We start from the raw sequence: 7,569 nt of genomic DNA on the forward strand, positions 1-7,569 counted from the left end.
ACATAAGAAATTGCCATGCTGGGTCAGACCAAGGGTCCATCAAGCCCAGAATCCTGTTTCCAACAGAGGCCAAAACCAGGCCACAAGAACCTGGCAATTACCCAAACACTAAGAAGATCCCATGCTACTGATGCAATTAATAGAAGTGGCTATTCCCTAAGTAAAATTGATTAATAGCCATTAATGGACTTCTCCTCCAAGAACTTATCCAAACCTTTTTTGAACCCAGCTACACTAACTGCACTAACCACATCCTCTGGCAACAAATTCCAGAGCTTTATTGTGCGTTGAGTGAAAAAGAATTTTCTCCGATTAGTCTTAAATGTGCTACTTGCTAACTTCATGGAATGTCCCCTAGTCCTTCTATTATTCGAAAGTGAAAATAACCGAGTCACATCTACTCGTTCAAGACCTCTCATGAACTTAAAGACCTCTATCATATCCCCCCTCAGCCGTCTCATCTCCAAGCTGAACAGCCCTAATCTCTTCAGCCTATCCTCATAGGGAAGCTGTTCCATCCCCTTTATCATTTTGGTTGCCCTTCTCTGTACCTTCTCCATCGCAACTATATCTTTTTTGAGATGCGGCGACCACAATTGAAATAGATATTGTTTGATGAACGAGTGACAATTATTAAGAGACATAAAGAGTATTAAGCCAACCCACTGACTATCTCGTAAAGGTTATTTAAAAGGAACTTGATCATGAAGTACTATTTTAACAATCTAGTTAACATGTTTTGATGTTATGTTAACCTATAATGTGAATGTTGCTTTTGTAAACCATTGTGATCTTCTTTTGGAATGACAGTATAAAAAATGCAGACATAAAAAGAATAAAATACTATTAATAGAATATTTTGGACACGAAATACCTTAGGATGCATCTATATCTATATTAGAGTTTTTTTATTTTCCAGCAATGGAAGAGTTTTGCTATCTTTCTACATTTTCCTGTAATTTCACAATTCTTCTATTTGTCTCTTTCCATGAACGTCTTGACTTTCCATGTAAACACTAATATTTTGTAAGCCAATCAACTTTTCAAATGTCTTCTTTAAACTGCACACACACACACATACACACGAATCTGATATTTTTTCTGAGTCCCTGTTTTCTTTTCTCCTCCTTTCAGTCCTAATAACTTTCAAACCTTACTGTAATCCATAATTCCCTCTTCTTTCAGCCTTTGTATATCTTTTACCATCCTTGTATTCTTCTCACCTCACCTATATTCCCCCCTTTTCACATATACTCCTCCATGTCTTTATACCTGTCAGACCTCTCACCTTTCCCATATCTCTTCTCTCATCTCTCCATGCATTTCTTCTTGAACCCCCAGCTCCCTCCTTCCCCTTTCTTCCAGATCCATATAAGTTCCTTTAGCCACGAATCCCTATCCCTTCTCTCCAAGGTCTCCTCTTCTCCCACTTGCCAGCCCTCCCAGAACTCAAGGGCAGGTTTCAGATTTTCCCAGTAGGGTTGCCAACTGTCTGGATTTTCTCCAGACAGTAGAGAATTTTAAGGTACTGTTTAGAAGCCAAATGGAGGACTAAAACATATGGATTTCAACCCTCCAGTAAAGCACCTCAACTATTTTTTGCATCACATCTGGTCACCTAACTTGAAGGAGCTGTGGTTTAACTCCATAGCCAAGGGTGGAGTTACCTACTGAAAGTTGCCTGCCTATGCATGACTCCTTCTTTTCCTGCTGCAATCTCGGCAGCCAGCTTCTATCTTCTTGCCTGTGACCCAAGTTAAATTTAAAAAAGACTCAGCAGGCTGCCAGTACCTCAATTCACAACCATAGATCAACAATAAAAGACTTCACGGGGCCGCTGACACCTTCCCTCCTGCCTGTGGCAAAACAAGATAAGGCCTTGAGAGGCTGCCGGTGTCTCACCTCCTGCCCGCACTGAAAAAAGGCCCCACATCGAGGCCTCACTTCCTGCCCATGGCGAAACAGAATACAGGTGATGACACCGATGCATCACCTGTTTGCACCTACATTCCCAACCGCGGTCCAAGTTAAAAAATAAAATAAGCTCAGCGGGGCTACTGGCACGTCACCTCACTCCTGCAGATCAATAATAAAAGGCCCCGTGTAGCCACTGACATCTTTCCTCCCACCTGCAGCGAAAAAAAAAAGCCCCGAGGTTGCCAATTCAACTCTTGCCCAGGGCACAACAAAGAAGTGGGGCCACCAGTACTTCTCCTTCCTCCTGTGATGCAACAAGTAAAGGCAACCGGCACCTCCCCTCCCGCTGTGGCAAGAGTAAAGCACCCAGCACAGAGTTCTGATATGAGCGGTTTATAAGAACCTATAACTAAATAAAATAAAAAATAAAAGTGGCGCAGGCGGGCCATGGATGTGCTGAAACAGGCTCAGAGTATGAGAGAGCTTATATATGAGTGAGTGTGTGGGGGGGGGGAGGAGTGAAAAAGTGTGTGTGTGTGTGTGAGAGAGAGTGCCAATGAGTGAGAGCCTGTGTGTGTGAAGGGGAGAACCTGTGAATGTGAGAGCCTGCATGTGTAGAAGGGGAGAGAGTACCTGAGTGTGAGAGAAAGGAAAATTAGTTCTTACCTGTTAATTTTCTTTCCTGTAGTACCACGGATCAGTCCAGACTGTGAGTTGAGCCTCCTTTCCAGCAGGTGGAGACAGACTAAAACTGAAAGGGTGTCCTATATGAGGACAGAGCCTATCCTATAACCCTTCAGTATAACCATTGGCAAAGCAGAAAACAACAAAACTAGAATAGGATCAAGCAAGTAACCATAAAGCTCAATTGAGCAACTGTATAACAATGTGAGAAACATGGAGTGACTATAAGCTCTTGCATATACTTGGTGCTTGAACAACCAAGGCTTCCGGTGTAATTGCTCAGTACTCTTGCAAAGAATGAAGTGTCCAAATCTGCAAATCTGCAAGAACAAGTTTCGAGAGGACCGAAAAGAAAGACAAAAACAGGGAAGGGCTGTTGGACTGATCCGTGGTACTACAGGAACGAAAATTAACAGGTAAGAACTAATTTTCCTTTCCCTGTACATACCCAGATCAGTCCAGACTGTGGGATGTACCAAAGCTTCCCTATCCTGGGTGGGACTGAGACAGTCCCGCTCGAAGCACTTGTCGCCCAAAGGAACCAAAAACCGGCGCTTGCACATCCAGACGGTAGTGTCGAGCAAAGGTATGCAAGGACGTCCAGGTGGCAGCCCTGCAAATCTCTTGCGCAGAGACCGATTGGCTCTCTGCCCAGGAAGTAGCTTGAGAACGCAGCGAGTGAGCCTTTAAGCCCTCCGGAATCGACTGACCTTGGCAGATATAAGCCAAAGAAATGGCCTCCTTCAACCATCGTGCAATAGTGGTTTTAGAAGCCGGCTTGCCCCGATTGGGCCCACTCCACAGGACAAAAAGATGGTCCGAGACCCAAAAGTCATTGGTAACCTGAAGATACCTGAGTAGAACTCGTTTGACATCCAGTTTATGAAGGTCGCCTTCAGCGGAATCCGCAATTTCCTCCGGAGAAAACGCTGGAAGCTCTACCGACTGGTTGACATGGAAGGTGGACACCACCTTCGGAAGAAAAGAAGGCACCGTTTTTAGAGAGACACCGGAGTCGGAGAAACGCAAAAAGGGTTCCCGACAGGACAATGCTTGAATCTCAGAGACCCGCCGAGCGGAGGCGATCAAAACAAGGAAGATTGTCTTGAGCGTAAGGTCCTTTACCGTAGCCTGCTGGAGGGGTTTGAATGGAGCAGAACAGAGGAGGACCAGATTGAGACTCCACGAAGGACAAGTATTGCGAGCGGGCGGACACAGGTGTTTGACTCCCCTCAAGAACCGAACAACATCCGGGTGATACGCTAAAGGATGACCCTCGACCCGTCCGAGAAGAGAGCCAAGGGTGGAAACTTGCACGCGGAGAGAACTGAAGGAAAGACCTTTGGAGAGACCCTTCTGTAGAAAAGAAAGAACTAACGAGACCAGGGCGGAGCAAGCTGAGATACCTGACTCTTCACAGTCTCAAAAACTTTCCAAACGCGCACGTAGGCTAGAGAAGTCGACTGCTTTCGGGCTCAAAGCAAGGTGGAGATGACCTCTTCCTTGTAGCCCTTACGCCTCAGACGCCGCCGTTCAAAAGCCAGACCGCTAGACAAAAGTGATCGGCCTGGTCGAAAAATACGGGCCCCTGCCGCAGAAGACGAGGAAGATGGCCCAGCCGCAGAGGTCCGTCCGTCACCAGGTTGACAAGATCTGTGAACCATGGCCTGCGAGGCCACTTGGGTGCTACTAGGATCACTGGCCCCCTGTGGAGTTCTATTCTTCTGAGAACCTTTCCCACTAGGGGTCACGGAGGAAACACGTACAGAAGGATGTCCGCGGGCCAAGGAAGAGCCAGAGCATCCACTCCCTCCGAGCCGTGTTCCCTCCAGCGGCTGAAGAACCGATTGGCCTTGGCATTGCACATGGTCGCCATTAAGTCCAGGTGGGGGGGACCCCACCTGCCTACGATCAGATCCATGGCTGTGTCCGAGATTTCCCATTCTCCCGGATCGAGCGATTGACAACTGAGAAAATCGGCCTGAACATTCTCCGTGCCCGCAATGGGGGAGGTCGCCAGGCAATCCAGGTGTCGTTCTGCCCAGGCGAAGAGACGGCTGGCCTCCAGAGCCACCAGGCGACTGCGGGTGCCCCCCTGGCGATTGATGTAAGACACGGTAGTGGAGTTGTCGGACATCACTCTCACTGCTTTGCTGCGTATGAGGGGTAGGAACTCCTGTAGGGCCAAACGCACTGCCCGGGCCTCCAACCGATTGATGTGCCAGCGAATCTGGATGGGCGACCAGACTCCCTGAGTGGACCGGGACAGGCAGCAGAGAGGCTGGCGTCCGTGGTTACTGTCATCCACTGTGGACACTGAAGGGGCATTCCTTGGAGAAGATGGGGGAGCGAAAGCCCCCACTGCAAGTTGGCGACAGTAGAGGCCGAAAGGGGGATGAGGAGGTGAAACTGTTCCGACACTGGCTGCCAACAGGAGAGCAAAGCTTTCTGTAACGGTCGCATATGAGCAAAAGCCCAGGGGACCAGATCGATGGTGGAAGCCATAGACCCGAGGACCTGCAAGTAGTCCCAGGCCGTTGGCACCTGCAATGAGATCAGATTCCGAATCTGACCGATCAACTTGAGGGCCCACGCACGAGGCAAGAAGACCTTGCCCACGCGAATGTCGAAGCAGGCTCCCAGGAACTCCAACTCCTGGGAGGACTGAAGGTTGCTCTTGGAAAAGTTCACTATCCACCCGAGAGACGCGAGGAGGGCTAAGACCCGATTCACCGCCTGTTTGCAGAGCACCTCCGACTTGGCCCGCACAAGCCAGTCATCCAGATAGGGGTGAACAAGAATGCCTTCCCGACGAAGGGCTGCCGCCTACACTACCATGATCTTGGTGAAGGTGCAAGGCGTGGTCGCAAGGCTGAAAGGTAGGGCCCAAAACTGGAAATCCCGGTTGAGGATGTGGAACCGAAGATACTTCTGGTAGTCGCGATGAATCGGGATATGGAAGTACGCCTCGGTCAAATCGAGTGAGGTGAGGAACTCTCCAGGGTGAACCGCCGCAATGACCGCTCGCAAGGTTTACATGCGAAAACATGGGATCTTGATAGCTCGGTTGACCCGTTTGAGATCCAGGATCGGCCGAAAAGCCCCGTCCTTCTTGGGCACCACAAAGTAAATGGAATACTGGCCTGCGCCGAGCTCCCTTTCTGGGACCGGGACAACTGCACCCAGACTGAGGAGTCTGGCGAGGGTCTGCTCTACCGCTTCCTGCTTGGAGCACCCGCAAGGGGAGAATAGAAAGAGATCCGGTGGGTCGCGTACAAGTTCGAACACGTACCCATCTCATATAATGTCGAGGACCCACTGGTCCGACGTGATCTTGACCCATTCCTCGAAAAAGAGTGAGAGGCGGCCGCCCAGGAACGATATTGAGGAATGGGCCGACGGACTTTCATTGAGTGGCACGCTTAGGGGTGGAGCGCACGGGCGGGCCTTCGTGAAAGGGCCGACGGCCACGAAAGGGCTGCGACCAAGACTGAGACCGGGAAGAATAACCCCTCGTGGAGCCACCCCGTCCGTGTGGGGTATACCGTCTCTGTCCCCGGAAACGAGGACAAGAGGGTGTAAAGGAGCGTGACTGCTTCGGATGATCCTCCGGGAACTTATGGACCTTATTTTCCCCCAAGGAATCCATAAGCTTCTCAAGGTCCTCTCCAAACAGCAACTTACCTTTGAAGGGCAGCGAGCCCAGCCGTGCTTTGGAGGATGGGTCAGCCGACCAATTGCGCAGCCAGAGAAGCCGTCTAGCGGACACCGCCGAGGCCATTTCCTTCGCCTGGACACGGAGGAGGTCGTAGAGCGCATCGGCCCCATAGGCAATGATGGCCTCCAGACGTTCAGCCTGTTCCGCCTCTGCCGCCAGGAGGTCCTGGGCGCCCAATAACTGTTGGGTCCACCTAAGGCCTGTGCACAGCATGAGGCTACTGCAGGCAGTCGCACAGACCCCCAGGGCCAGGACTTCAAAAATGCGTTTCATATGTGCCTCAAGCTTGCGGTCCTCTCCGTCCTTTAGGGTCGTCGATCCCTCCACAGGGATAGTGGTGTGCTTGGTGACCGCAGAGACATAGGAATCCACTGAGGTATTTTTCAGCATGTCCAAACATTCCTCCGGGAGGGGGTAGAGCTTGTCCATAGCGCACCCCACCCAGAGCCCCGCTTCGGGAGCCTCCCATTCCCGCAGGAGCAATAGTTTGTGCATGGGACGAAATGAAAAAGCGCTTGCCTGAGCCCTGAGTCCCACCAGAACCGGGTCCATATTTTTTGGCAAGGAGGCTTTAAGGGTATCCGCAGGGGGCCCCTCCAACCCCAATTCCTGGAGTACAAAAGGGATTAGGGGCTCCAACTCCTCCCTCTGGAACATACGGAGGACCCTGGGATCGTCCCCCTCTAGAGGGGAAAGGGTAGCTGAATCCGCAAGAGGGTCAGGATCCGGAAGGACCAGATCTACCGGGGGGTCGGGGGGGGGGGGGGGGCACACCAGGGACCACCCGAACCCGAAGGGACCCCAGAGGCTCCGCAGCCGGGCCAACAGTCAACGGCGCGGAGCAAAGAATTTTTACCGGGGGGGTCAAGGGGGGGATTCCTCCTCCTCCTGCAGGCTAGTTAAATAAGACTTGTGCAGGAGGAGGACAAATTACGGCAAAAAATGAGCCCTGGAATTCCCGGTGGGGGGGAGGGAGGGCGAGGGGGGGTCAGGGACCACGTCCTGGGAGGCCTCGGGGCTTAAATCGGGGGGTAAATCAAAAAACTTCGGCTCTCCAGCCCCAGGCAGCTCCGAAATGGGAGCTGCCGAAAAATCCAAGATGGCTGCCGTTTCCGGGTTTTGCCGACCAGGGAACGGCCTGGCCATGCTCTGGGGATGTGATCCCTGGGCTAAATTTGCCTGTCCTGCCGAGGAGGGGCCTTCCCCACCAGGCAGGCAGGCTGATCAAAGTCCCTCTCGCGAAAATCTCG

Source organism: Rhinatrema bivittatum, chromosome 14 (genome assembly GCF_901001135.1).
Source record: "Rhinatrema bivittatum chromosome 14, aRhiBiv1.1, whole genome shotgun sequence".
NCBI lineage: Eukaryota > Metazoa > Chordata > Amphibia > Gymnophiona > Rhinatrematidae > Rhinatrema > Rhinatrema bivittatum.